This window comes from Pelodiscus sinensis, chromosome 7 (assembly GCF_052426305.1).
Source record: "Pelodiscus sinensis isolate ZL-2025 chromosome 7, ASM5242630v1, whole genome shotgun sequence".
NCBI lineage: Eukaryota > Metazoa > Chordata > Testudines > Trionychidae > Pelodiscus > Pelodiscus sinensis.
This window is the reverse complement of record NC_143058.1, coordinates 75,540,815-75,553,311: the sequence shown is the minus strand read 5'-3', so window position 1 is coordinate 75,553,311 and position 12,497 is coordinate 75,540,815. Positions and strand designations below refer to the sequence as shown.

The 12,497-nt window shown below is 45.6% G+C and overlaps 1 protein-coding gene across 1 annotated transcript in view; it reads right to left on the bottom strand.

Moving 5' to 3' along the window:
- The window catches only part of CFLAR (CASP8 and FADD like apoptosis regulator), a 58,808-nt gene extending 46,513 nt beyond the window's left edge, over positions 1-12,295 (bottom strand). The window contains exon 1 of the mRNA XM_089779895.1: positions 10,687-12,295. The gene's annotated coding sequence lies outside the window, so the exon portion shown is untranslated. The remainder of the gene's footprint in view (positions 1-10,686) is intronic.
- Between the last annotated feature and the right edge of the window lie 202 nt (positions 12,296-12,497).

Sequence of the window (12,497 nt, the reverse complement as noted above, 5' to 3'; positions counted from 1 at the left end):
TCTTTCTCTGTAATTGGCTGATGAAATTCCTTTGCAGAAGAATGGATACTTTTAAATCCATGACTGAGTGTCCAGGCAGTTTAAAATGTTCCCCTACAGGTTTCTGTATGTTACCATTTCTGATGTCTGACTTGTGTCCATTTATCTTTTGTCATAGGGACTATCCAGTTTGGCCAATATACATGGCAGAGGAGCATTGCTGCCACTTGATAGCCTGTATCACATTAGAGGATGTGCAGTTGTATGATCCCCTGATGTTGTGACGTATGTGGGTAGGTCCTGTGATAGTGTCACTTGTATAGATATGTGAACAGAGTTGACAATGGGGTTTGTTGCAGGAGTAGATTCCTGAGATGAGTGAGTCTGAGGTGTGATGTGTGGCTGCTGGAAAGAATTTGCTTTGTTAGGGGGTTGTCCGTTGGCGAGGACTGACCTGTCTCCCAAGGCCTGTTAAGAGTGAGGATTGTTTGTAAATTGTCAATGATGTGCTAGAGGGGTTAAAACCTGCTTCTTCAAGACAGGCCCAACAAGGAAAATAATAGAACACCATTTTTCATTACCTACAGCCCCCAGATTAAACCCCTCCAGTGCATCATTGACAACCTACAGATGCCAGGAGACCACCACTTACCACCCAAGATGCCTGCTTGAAACATCTAAGGCCAAGTCTACACTAACTCCACAGTTCTTGCTGCACTCTGGATGCAGCACTGGGGTGCCTTTGTGGACACTTAAATTGTTTGCTGCATTTTGATTGGCCTCCAGAAATGGCTCATAATCCCTCAAGTTTCCCTCTGTTGCTTGTTTTGAACTCAGCTGTCTGCCCTAAAGGCATGTGCATCTCCCCTTTCAGAGCTGTTTCTGACAGCCTGCATGCTGTGCTGATTTGCTCTAAGACATAGAGCAGACCGTGCAGGTGGAATGCTCCTGCTGTTGAAAACAGAGACAGGCAGCTGTGTGTGAGAGAGAAGGGGAAAAAGAGAGAGCTTGCTGTGCAAAGAGCCAAGCAGGAAGAAGGGGAAGCTGAGATGTCAGTGGCAAACCTCCCCCAGACCTCACACCCCCTCCTTCACCCTAATTCCTTACCCCAAGCTCCCTCAGGACAGGTTGTCCTGCTCTCTGAACTTACAAGACAGCATGCTGACATCCTCCAAAACACATGATCTCCCGCCTCTCCACATACATACACACTCTCACCTCTCCCTGGATTTGTAGAAAAGCTGCTGTCCATGGATGACCACGGAGCAATGGGCTTGGGAAAACTGCAATTATGCTGACTGCCCCATGAGGCACTGCAAAGCCTTCCCACAGTACACTGCTCTCTGTGGCATTGCAAGAGCTGCTAATGTGGACATGTTCCACCATCATAAGGAGCACAATGTGGACACACGACCGCGGTTTCCCTACAACACTCTGTGAGCAGCTCTGTAACTGCCAGAGCTCTACACCTGTCAGTGTATACATAGCCTAAGACTGAACAAGGAGAAGAATCAGGCCCAAAGTAGGAGGCTGCCTAGCTTATGAGAAAGATGATTAGAACTACTGGTAGGATGAGCATTTGCATGTAACAAGTTGCTTAGTGATTGAGGTTTAACTGACTTGTTTTGTTTTATCTTTTGCTTAGTTACTTACTTTGAGCCATCTGTTATCACTTAAATCCTACTTTTTATACTTAATGAAAATGCTTTTATTTATTATAAAGCCCCGTGTAAATAATTGTTACCTGGGAGGAGAGCCACAGTTATGTGTAACCTACACATCTACTGGGTGTGGTTTATTGTCCCATGTAGTGGCACTTACAGAGAAAATGAGTTTGTTCTACAGCCTTTGCTGAGAGCCTGCCGACTTTTTGCTCAGCTGTAGAGGCTTATGCACTAAGCTCCAGAGGTCCCAGGCTTGGTTCTGCCAGTTGACATTACATGTGCATTTCTCTCTTTCATTGATAAGAGTGAATCTGATTAGTTTTGTGTGTGCAAAACTTTTATACAGAGCAAGATGGAAATATTTGGCGGTTTGGTCCCTTTTGAGGGCAGGACTCCTCTACGCTGTCAAGGCCCTATAGCTGAGCCCCCTCCCCAAAAGCTGAGCTGATTCAGCATCTGTGTTGTTTGGCTAGGGAGCTGTTAACCCAGCTCTGTGCTTTCATTAGGGAAGACCAAAACTTATGGCCAATCAAGACAGGATGGTGAATCCCAGAGGACAGTAAGTGAGCTCAGTGGTATGATCACACCAGGTAACAGCCCCAAAGGATGGTGGGCCTGGATCCTCCTCTCTCCTCCAGTTCCCAGCTCAGGGCCTTGTTAGTGGTGGGCTGTCCCCCACTATTCGCTCAGTGGGGAATCTGCCCACAACACACTGAGCTCCCAGGGCTTGTCTCCCTGCCCTGGGCTACTCCTTACCTGCATCACGACAGTCGGCGTCTTCCCTACTTTCCTCCTCCAGATGGGGAGCTTTTCCGGCTGTTCCCCACTGACTGGCCTCTCTGGTGCCGTCCGTCTGCTGCTTCTCCTCCAGAGCTCTGGCAGCAACTCTTCCTCTGCGGCAGTCAGCCCTGACTGAGTGGCTCCACTGACCTTTACACTGGTCTTCCAGCTGCAGCATGCCCAGCAGGGCTGTGAGGGTGGGGTGCTCTCAGCCAGATAGTCCTGGTTGACTGTTTCAGGCCCAGTGCAGGGTTGGTGCACCCCATCACAGAATGTACCGCTTGCACCTTTCTAAACTGGACCTCTCTGGTCCAGCAACACCAGTGATCCAGAAGGTACTATGCGGGAGGAGGGGGGGAGGGAGGAGAGTGAGGCACAGCTGGGCGGGATGGGGGTGGAGCCAGCAAGCAGCTTAGCTGGGCTGCAGTATTGGCCGGAAGCTAGCACACAGCTCAGCTGGGCTGCGGGGTGGTTGGGCAGGCCAGCTAGGCTGCAAAGAAGCCATGAAGCCTGGTGGAGGCGGCAGAGCAGGGGGGCCATAAATGACCTCTCGTGGTCCAGAAAAGTCCCTCATCTGGGACCAGTCAAGTCCCAAGGATGCTGGACCAGGGAAGTCCAACCCTAATGTATAAGGCACAATATAGTACCTCATGTCACATACCACCCACTAAATCAATACCCTCTTCCAAGTGCATGGGGACCTAGCCTGGGTTAGTATGACAGGATTTGTAAGGTGAGAGCTTGAGGTGCTGTGGCTGCAGGCTAGCAGATAATGAATGGATAGTGCAGAGAATTGCTTTCTGCAAAAATCTCTGTTAAATTTGTAAACCATCTATTTTGCTAGCACAAGGCTATCTGCAGACATAAGGGACTGATACACTACATTATTTATTCATGCCCTCAATTTTCTTTTGAATCACTTTCTTAATTGTTTTGTGTAATTGCTCAGCAGATTGCATATATTTACAGATTATAGTTACAAATAAGCTATTGCATTTTTCCTTCGCATTTTCTAAAACTAAAAGCACTTACATTTCTTCAACTCTGTCCCCCTTCTCCTGAAATAACTCTGTCTAGAAAGACAAAATGTGTAATGCACCAGTAAGATCATATGCATATAACTGAGAGAAGGTGGCTACTGAAACTTAAGGTCTTGTAGTATAAAATCTAATCTCTCTCTTGAGCATGTTTCTCTTGATTTGAAATTGTTATTGTTTTATGATTTTCATATGTATTTGTTTAAAACTCAAGAAAAATCTCAAAAATTGCCCTGGTGCTACTTAAAATTCCATAAATCTGATAGACTTTTGTTTTTCAATTACATTTTTTAAATATTTTATATAGCCACAGTCAATTGGTTGCATCTGTTTATATTGTGTATTGCTACTGACTATATTCAACACACAGCCTTTTTTAAAGCAATGTTCTACTCAAGGAAAACCTCTCGTAGAAAAAAGCTTTTTCAGAAAGAGTGTGTTTTTCCTAAAGAAAGTGAAAAATTTTACTTGACAATTTTATGTCTCAATCTTTACCATGCAGTGGGAAAATACTTTGCTTCATTTGTTTGTCATTATTTAGAGTGAAAATGTGTAAAGACACAGCCCGCAACTCTAACTGGAAAGGCTAAGATGTACTTTTGTGGTTGTGCAGAGTCTTATTGAAGTCGAGAGGGTGAAAAGGTTTGCCCACAGAGAGTTAGATTTAGATTGGCTCCCAGATCTCTTCTTAGAAGATGAAACTTGCATCATCTACACATGGCTGAGAAAGTGTGGAGATGCCAGTGCCAAACCTACATTTAGCTCAGTGAGAACAGATCCCCGTGCAGAGAGCCATGGAAGTCGATGGGGCTCTGTAGGAATGCAACAATCCACCTGCTCAGATCCAATTACAGAATTGGAACTTTAATTGAAGAGATTAACTGAGGAAGTCTTTATAGAAATACTGGGTTTTAAGGAGAGATCTGGAGAGAGAGAGAGGTTGGGTGTTTGATTCCTGGCAAGTAGTGACTTTAACCACATTTGCAGAGCTATTAAAACCACCATGTATACACTATAATGTATACACTATACCCCTCTGATACTTGACACTATAATGTAGTTACTACTATATTAGAATCATAATTAGATAGTATTCTGTAGTCATGGAGGATGTGTGTCCCTGCGTTTATGTACTGAGTCTTCAGTAAAGTTGTAAAATCAATGTTGGCAAAGCAATAGAACCATGAATGTCTTTCTTCACTATCAGAAATAGTTCTCTGTCTACAGACACAAGTTGGATTTCTGCATGCATTTCACAAGGAATCTAACTTTGACCATTGTTAATTCTATTCTTAAGCACTTATGTCTGAGACCAGCTCTCAAATTACCGTATTATTTTACGGTCACACGAGAGATCCTCAGGTCCAAGTGTCAGTTGCTGATTGTGAACTTGATTCTTGATCTGTAAAGTGATCTCATCTGTTCTGGCAGAGTGTCATTTTATTTTTAGGACAATCATTGCTATGGTTACAGTGAAGGCAGCTTGGCTGTTAGTATCCTCAACTGAGAAGTGTTTGCTATAAAATAATAAAATAATTGTGAAATGATCTCTAATCAGTGTGTCATGTGCATGTAGACGAAAAGTTATATACCACAATCGTTTTACAACATGAACATGAATTTTATTTAAAATTAAACAACACAAAACCAGAAATCTAGGATTCATTGATCTTGATGACCACATTCATCATTGGTGTAACTTATCACACTATTGAGTTGCACCCTGTTAGCTAAGCAGTACATTTGGTTCATGGGAGTCAGGTTTACTAATTGAATCTGGCCCACTATGGCTATTTGTAGTGTCTGTGAGACTATGACATTTCTTCATATTTTCATCCTACATATAATCGTGGACCCTGATTAGTAAAAAAATGATTTAGGACAGCACTTATGCATCTGCTTAATTTTAGGTGTTTAAAGCTAACCATAGACTTAAGTGATAGAAATGTAGCCGTGTTAGTCTGGGGTAGCTGAAGCAAAATGCAGGACAATGTAGCACTTTAAAGACTAACAAGATGGTTTATTAGATGATGAGCTTTCGTGGGCCAGACCCACTTCCTCTATTTGATCTGAGGAAGTGGGTCTGGCCCACGAAAGCTCATCATCTAATAAACCATCTTGTTAGTCTTTAAAGTGCTACATTGTCCTGCATTTTGCTTCATAGACTTAAGAGCTGTCCTGAATAAGAATGGACTTAAGCACTTGCTTTCATGCTTTACTGAGTTGAGGCTGAAATTAGTAAGAAGGCCAGGAACTGTCAATTCAACTACTACTATTATTCAGAAAACCTGAAGACACTGAACTAGGCTATTCAAAACTGTGCATATTGCTCCTTATTACTCTATAGCAAGCTGGGCAAAATATGGCCCAGGGGCCAGATCCAGCCTGCCAAGCCACTGGATCCAGCCCGGGGATGAAACAGGGAGCTTCAAACAGACTCCCTGCTTGCCCTGCACCTCCCTACACTGGCTACACTCAGACAGAAGGGGCAGGGCCTCGGGAGGAAGGGGCGGGGTTGAGAACTACCCTGTTGGGTACGGTGACATTATTTTCTGAACCAGCTGCAGCTAGTAAGAACAGTTTAATTTAAATTATGAAACAGATTAAGCATTTTAACATTCTCATGTTAGTTTATCAAACTTAATTTTAAATAAAGTAAAATATTCTGTCCAACACAAAAGGTTTCAATGTATGCTTTATTTATGGGAGGGGTGTGGAACCCTTTTTGGGTCAGGGATCACGGACTCTCAAAAAAATTGGTTGGGGACCACACAAGTGAGAAGCAAAAGAACCTCCTCCAAAACTCCCCAACATTCACTGATATGGCCCCAGCTGAGATACCTCACTCCTCTAGTGCCACAACCTCACGGGGTGAGGGGAAGGGAAGGGGGAAACTGAGGTTCAGGGCTTCCCATAGACCAGATTTACTTTTCTGGGGTTCTGGAGCTAGTGGATTTTATGGACACCCTTAGGCTCTGAGGTAGGGACAAAAATGAGGAGTACAGTGTGAGAGACAGGGCTCCCTGCAAGTAGGATAGGGATGGGGTGCAGGATTTGGGAGGTAGCTGGGGTGCAAAAGCTGGGAGTAGGATTTCTGGCCAGGTGGAGGGAGCAGGAACAAGGAAGGATGCAGTGCGTGGCCAGGAGAGAGGGTACAAGAACAAGGGAGGGTGTCGGAGCAAGTTGGGGGTGCTGGATCTTGCAGAGGAAGGGAAGTGATGGGATTGGGGTACGGGTGGGGGGGTCTGGGCATTAGGGGGAACCTTACCTGGCTTTGTGCTCCCTTGCAGCAATGGGACTGCACAAGGGCCATGGCACCATCTGTGGCCTACCTTAGAAGCATTCATTTGATGGACATTTACAGAGCCACAACATGGTCTTCTGCACACACATTCGCCAGACGTTACGCCCTGGACACTTACTTGAAATGGGGCACAGAATTTGGATTCTCAGTCCTCACCAAAGCCCAACATGATCATTAACTGAAGCACCCACCTCCTAACATGGGTACTGCTATATAGTCACCTAAGGAGGAGCACCTACAGAGACACTCCTCAAAGAAGAAGAGAAGGTTACTCACTTTGTGCAGTAACAGAGGTTCTTTGAGATGGTTGTCCCGGTGGGACAACCTCCATTACTGCACGAAATGAGTAACCTTCTCTTCTTCCTTGCGGAAAAGTGTCCATGCCAATCTAGATGCGCTTTTCCGCAAAAAAGCCCCGATCACCATTTTCACGATCGGGGCTTTTTTGCGGAAAACAAATCCGGGCTGTCTACACTGGCCCTTTTGCGCAAAAGGACTTTTGCCCAAACGGGAGCAGCCTAGTATATCCGCAAGAACACTGACAATCTTACATGAGATCATCAGTGCTTTTTCGGAAATTCAAGTGGCCAGTGTAGACAGCTGGCAAGTTTTTCCGGAAAAGCGGCTGATTTTCCGGAAAAACTGGCCAGTCTAGACACAGCCTCAAGGTACACCATGTGGACTTTTTTAGGATTTTCACTACTTCCACCTCTTCTGGCAGTTGGCAGAAGCATCTGTTTTCCCTTAATTTAATTTTGGTATTCAAACAAGTGAATGATTCAATATATAAAGCAAGTTTTATGTGCAGTGTTAAGCTGATGATGCATTAATACCCATGATTCCTTGGTACCTAAACTCTAGAGTGCAATAATTTTAAAAAGTAATTATGTAACAAGTGACACTGCAGAGCTTTAAGTTTATTAAATGATTTTCAGATCCATTTACAAGTTTAAAAGTTATGTTACCACCTTTTTCAGTACTAGCTCTGCAAATTCAGCCTATGATCTGAACAACAAAATATGATTTTACTAACATAATTGCGACTAAGTATTTTGCATTTGGAGTCTTTAGCTAATAATACCTCTGATGATGCAGGAGCTACAGTACAATTTAGATCTCTTCATAGCACCATAGAACCAAAATAGCTAATGGTATATATAGTAATTTATTTTATTCATAACAGTAAGAAATTGTAGCTCTAAATGCCCACAGGAAATAAATCTCAAGCAGAGAGGGCTATTTATAGGTAGTCAGGAAAATAACTGTCAGCACATTTCAGTGTAAAGAAAATTCTGAATAATCAATCTGCTGATCTACTTTAAAAGCATTAATGTAAGCAGCAAATATATGTGGATGCACCAAGAGTTCATGTAGAAGCCAGAGTTTATAATAAATATTAGGGCTGGAAAGAATCACATTATGCAGTTCATTCCACTGAATCAATGTACAACAGTAGTTAACTTTCCCTCTTTAACTTTACCTCAAGTAGTACTAATGATGATAATTCAGCAACTTCCCTAGCAAATCATCCTATCATCTGAGCTCACTGTTAAAAGACTGTCTGTGATTGTGTTCATGTTTTATTTCTCTTTTAGGACATCCTTTGCAGCAGTGTTTACCAAAGAAAATATTTTGAGGAGGATGTACAAATGAGAGGGTTACTCGTCTTGGGCAGTGGCTGAGGTTCTTTGAGATAGTTGTCCATGTGGGTGCTCCACCTTAGGTATCTGGGGCACCGCTGCACCTCTAGTAGAAGAATTAAGACAACAGTGCCCTCAGTAGGCTGCACACGCGGGCAACCGGCCCGTGCCATTTGGAACAGCTACTGGGTGTATGCGGCCAACTGTCCCCTCAATTCCTTCTCTGCCCAGAACAAGTATTTCCAACGTAGAGGGGAGAAACGGGGGTGGTGGAACACCCATAGGGACAATTATCTTGAAGACCTTCAAGTTATTGCACAAGGTTAGTAACCCTCTCTTCTTCTGTGAGGAACGTCCCCATGGGTGCTCTCCCTTATGTGCATGAGCGCTGTTGCACCTCTAATTGGAGACGTCAGGGAGCAGTGCCCACGGTCGGCTGTGCAGACAGACCCCTGAATAGACAACAGCTCCACAAATACCAATGTTCCAACAGGTGTTTTGAAGTCCTGGTCGAGGGTCTGACAGCCCCAGTTTTTCTACAGCAGCAATCCAAATCCTCCACAACTTTTGGCAGCAGACTGGCTACACTCTATCCAGCGTGGTGTATTATCACCACTAACAGGTGGGTGCTGGAAATCATCAAAACTGGGTACTGCATACTATTTTTAGCCACCCCACCACCCTCTTTCCCCATCCCTCTTCGGGGACCCCACTCACAAGCATGTGCTTGTACAAGAGGCACAACATCTCCTACAGCTAGGAGCCATAGAAAACATACTACCAGAGCACAGAGGCAAGGGATTCTATTACCACTACTTCTTCACCACCAGGAGGATGAAAACCAATCTTAGATCTCCGCAAACTCAACCGCTTCGTGCAATCCCAGTGATTCAATATGGTAACCCTCGCTACTATCATTCCTGCTTTTGAAAAAGGAGATTGGCTGGGTACCCTTGACCTCCAGGATGCCTATTTTCATATTTTGATACATCCATCACATAGGAGATTTCTATGATTTTGATAGGAGACCTCCACTTTCAGTACAAAGTGCTACCCTTTGGATTCTCAATGGTCCCACGGGTCTTTTCAAGGTCCTGGCAGTGGTGGCTGCCCCATTGCACAGAATGGACATCACAATATTCCCATACTAGGATGACGGCCTGTTAAAAGGCCCCACAGCGCACAACATAGAACAGGCACTCAAAACCACTAGAGCCCTAATTCAACAGCCTGGGACTCCAGATAAACTTAGCAAAGTACACACTAACTCCTACCCATACTTTAGAGTTTCTAGGAGCACATCTAGCCTGCAGCATAGCAATAGCCTCTTTACCAGTATAGAGGTTCTCTGCTATCATGGACCTTATATCCCTTGCTCAGGCCAGCCCCTGCATAACAGCCTGACACTATCTTCATCTTTTAGGGCACATGGCTGCAGCCACGTTTGTGGTGCCACATGCTCGCCTCCATCTGAGACCACTCCAGGCATGGCTGTGGACAGTATACAAGCTACACATACATCCTATAAACAAACGACTTACCGTGCCAGGCAAGATAAAAAACCTCACTCACATGGTGGACTCTATATGACAACGTGTGCAAAGGGGTCCCTTTCCAACAACCTCCAGCATCACTGACAATCACTACAGATGCTTCGCTATTGGGCTGGGGATCCCGCTTAGGCCACCGTGTTGTTCTAGGACCGTGGACCCCAGAGGAAACCAAGGTACATATCAACCTGCTTGAGCTTAGGGCAGTCTGCAATACTTGCGTTCATTTCCTCCCTCTGATCCAAAACAAAATAGTTCAGTTATGTACAGACAATGTTACTATGATGTGCTATATCAACCGGCAGGGAGGAGCCCAATCCTATCAGGTCTCTGGGAAGCAGTTCACCTGTGGGAATGGTGCATTCCACAAAACATAAAGGTGGTTGCAACCTGCTTCCCAAGCAAAGAATGTTCTGACAGACAACCTCAGCAGGCAATTTCCTCAGGATCACCAGTGGGAAATCAACCCCTCAGTGTTGACACACCTTTTCCTGAAGTGGGGGTTCCCTATTTGCCACACACACAAACACTCGTTGCGTGCGCTATTGCTCCAGAGCAGGCATAGGCCTCCACTCCCTAGAGGATGTGTTCAGCATAAAGTGGCAAGCACCTCTCCTATATTCATTCCCACCTTTCCCACTTCTCCAATGCACAATTCTCAAAATCAAACAGGACCGGGCCAGGGTAATCCTCATGGCTCTGAGTTGGCCCAGACAATCATGGTAACCATACCTCTTACAGATGAGCATAGCCCCGCCGCATCGTTTCCCACGAGTCCGCTCCCTGCTCACACAGCGAAACGGGCAGATACACCATCCTGCCACCCACATGCTCCATTTTCATGTGTGGATGTTAGCTGGTTGACTCCCATAGACACAGCCTGCCCGGAAGCAGTGCAGCAAGTCCTCATGAACTATCACAGACCTACAACCAGAAAAAACTTATAAACAAAAATGGTACCTGTTTATAGTCTGGTGCTTGGAACATAACGGCGCTCCAGCAGATACCGGGTATTACAGATATTACATTATCTCCTAAACCTGCACCAGACCGGTCTATTCTTAAGTTCTATCAAAGTACACTTCTCATCCATTGCAGCCCTGCACCCTCCACTACAGGGCCACTCGGCTTTTACGCATCCTTCCCTTAAATTATTCCTACGCAGTCTACACAATAAGTGCCATCACGAAGGGACCCAACACCTGCATGGGACCTCAATCTCGTACTCAGGGCCCTTACAGGCAAGCCCTTTGAGCTGCTAGCTACTTGTTCCCTGCTACACTTATTGATGAAGGTCGTCTTCCTTGTCACAATTATTTCTGCATGAAGAGTAGGTGGACCCCCAATATACGTAAGTCCGGGGAAGGCACACACAAATACTGATTTCTTTTCCTGGTGGGGGGTGGGGAACATGATGGTGGGCCCACTCTTAAAGTGGAGGTTGTGTGATGGGGTGCACTCTCCCTGCACGGAGCAGGAGGTTAATCCAGTCCTGAGAGCTGAGAAAGTCACACCCCCTTTGCCTTACTGGGCATGCTTGAGCTGTAGAGCTATCAAAGTTGCAGCTCAGCTCATTTGGGGCTGGCGGCCAGAGGGAGAGGACATGCATTACCAGCTCCAGGCAAACCACAGCAACTACCCAAATGCTGAGGCACTGTGATGCGGACCCTGCCCAGGACCTCTATAGGGTTAAAACCGGCCAATGGGAGTTGAGAGATTTTGCTGGTGGTGGGGCAATGCAGCATAATTTCTCAGCTTTCATTGGTCAGTTTCTGACCAATAGGAGGCGAGAGATTTTTATTGGGGGAAGGAACAGTGCATGAAGCCTCTTTCTCCCTCCCTGCAGCACAGAGCGCTGTCTGAGAGCACTGCTGGCTGGGAGATGCTTAGGTATGCGCCTCCCAGCCAAAGCCTGCCTCTGGCATTCCACTTGCTTCCCCCAATTCCCTCCCAGATCCTGCACCCCTCCTAAAGCCTCCTCCAGGCCAGATCCTCTCCTGCACCCATACCCCTACCAGACCCAGTACTCCAATACCCTTCCTCAGATCAGAGCTCCTCCTTCACCCAAACTTCCTCTCAGACCCCACCCAGAGCTCCCTTCTTCACCCAACCTCCATCCCAAACCACATATCCCCTCCATTGAAAAGTGCGGCCCTTGACCACTTACCAAAATACTGGTGTGGCCCCCCATCACAAATTATTGCCCACCCCTGTGCTAAGCCAATTGTAGACCAAGAGTCATTTTACAGTAAGTGAGATTAGCTCACAAACAAGAACTCAAGTACAGGCAGTCCCCGGGTTACGTACAAGATAGGGACTGTAGGTTTGTTCTTAAGTTGAATCTGTATGTAAGTCAGAACTGGCTCCAGATTCAGACACTGCTGAAACTGACCGCCAGTTCTGACTTACATACAGATTCAACTTAAGAACCCCAAGCGTCCCCAATCAGCTGCTGCTGAAACTGATCAGCGGCTGATTCCAGGAAGCCTGGGGCAGAGCAACTCTGCCTGGGGCTTCCTGTAGTCAGCGCTGGTCAGTTTCAG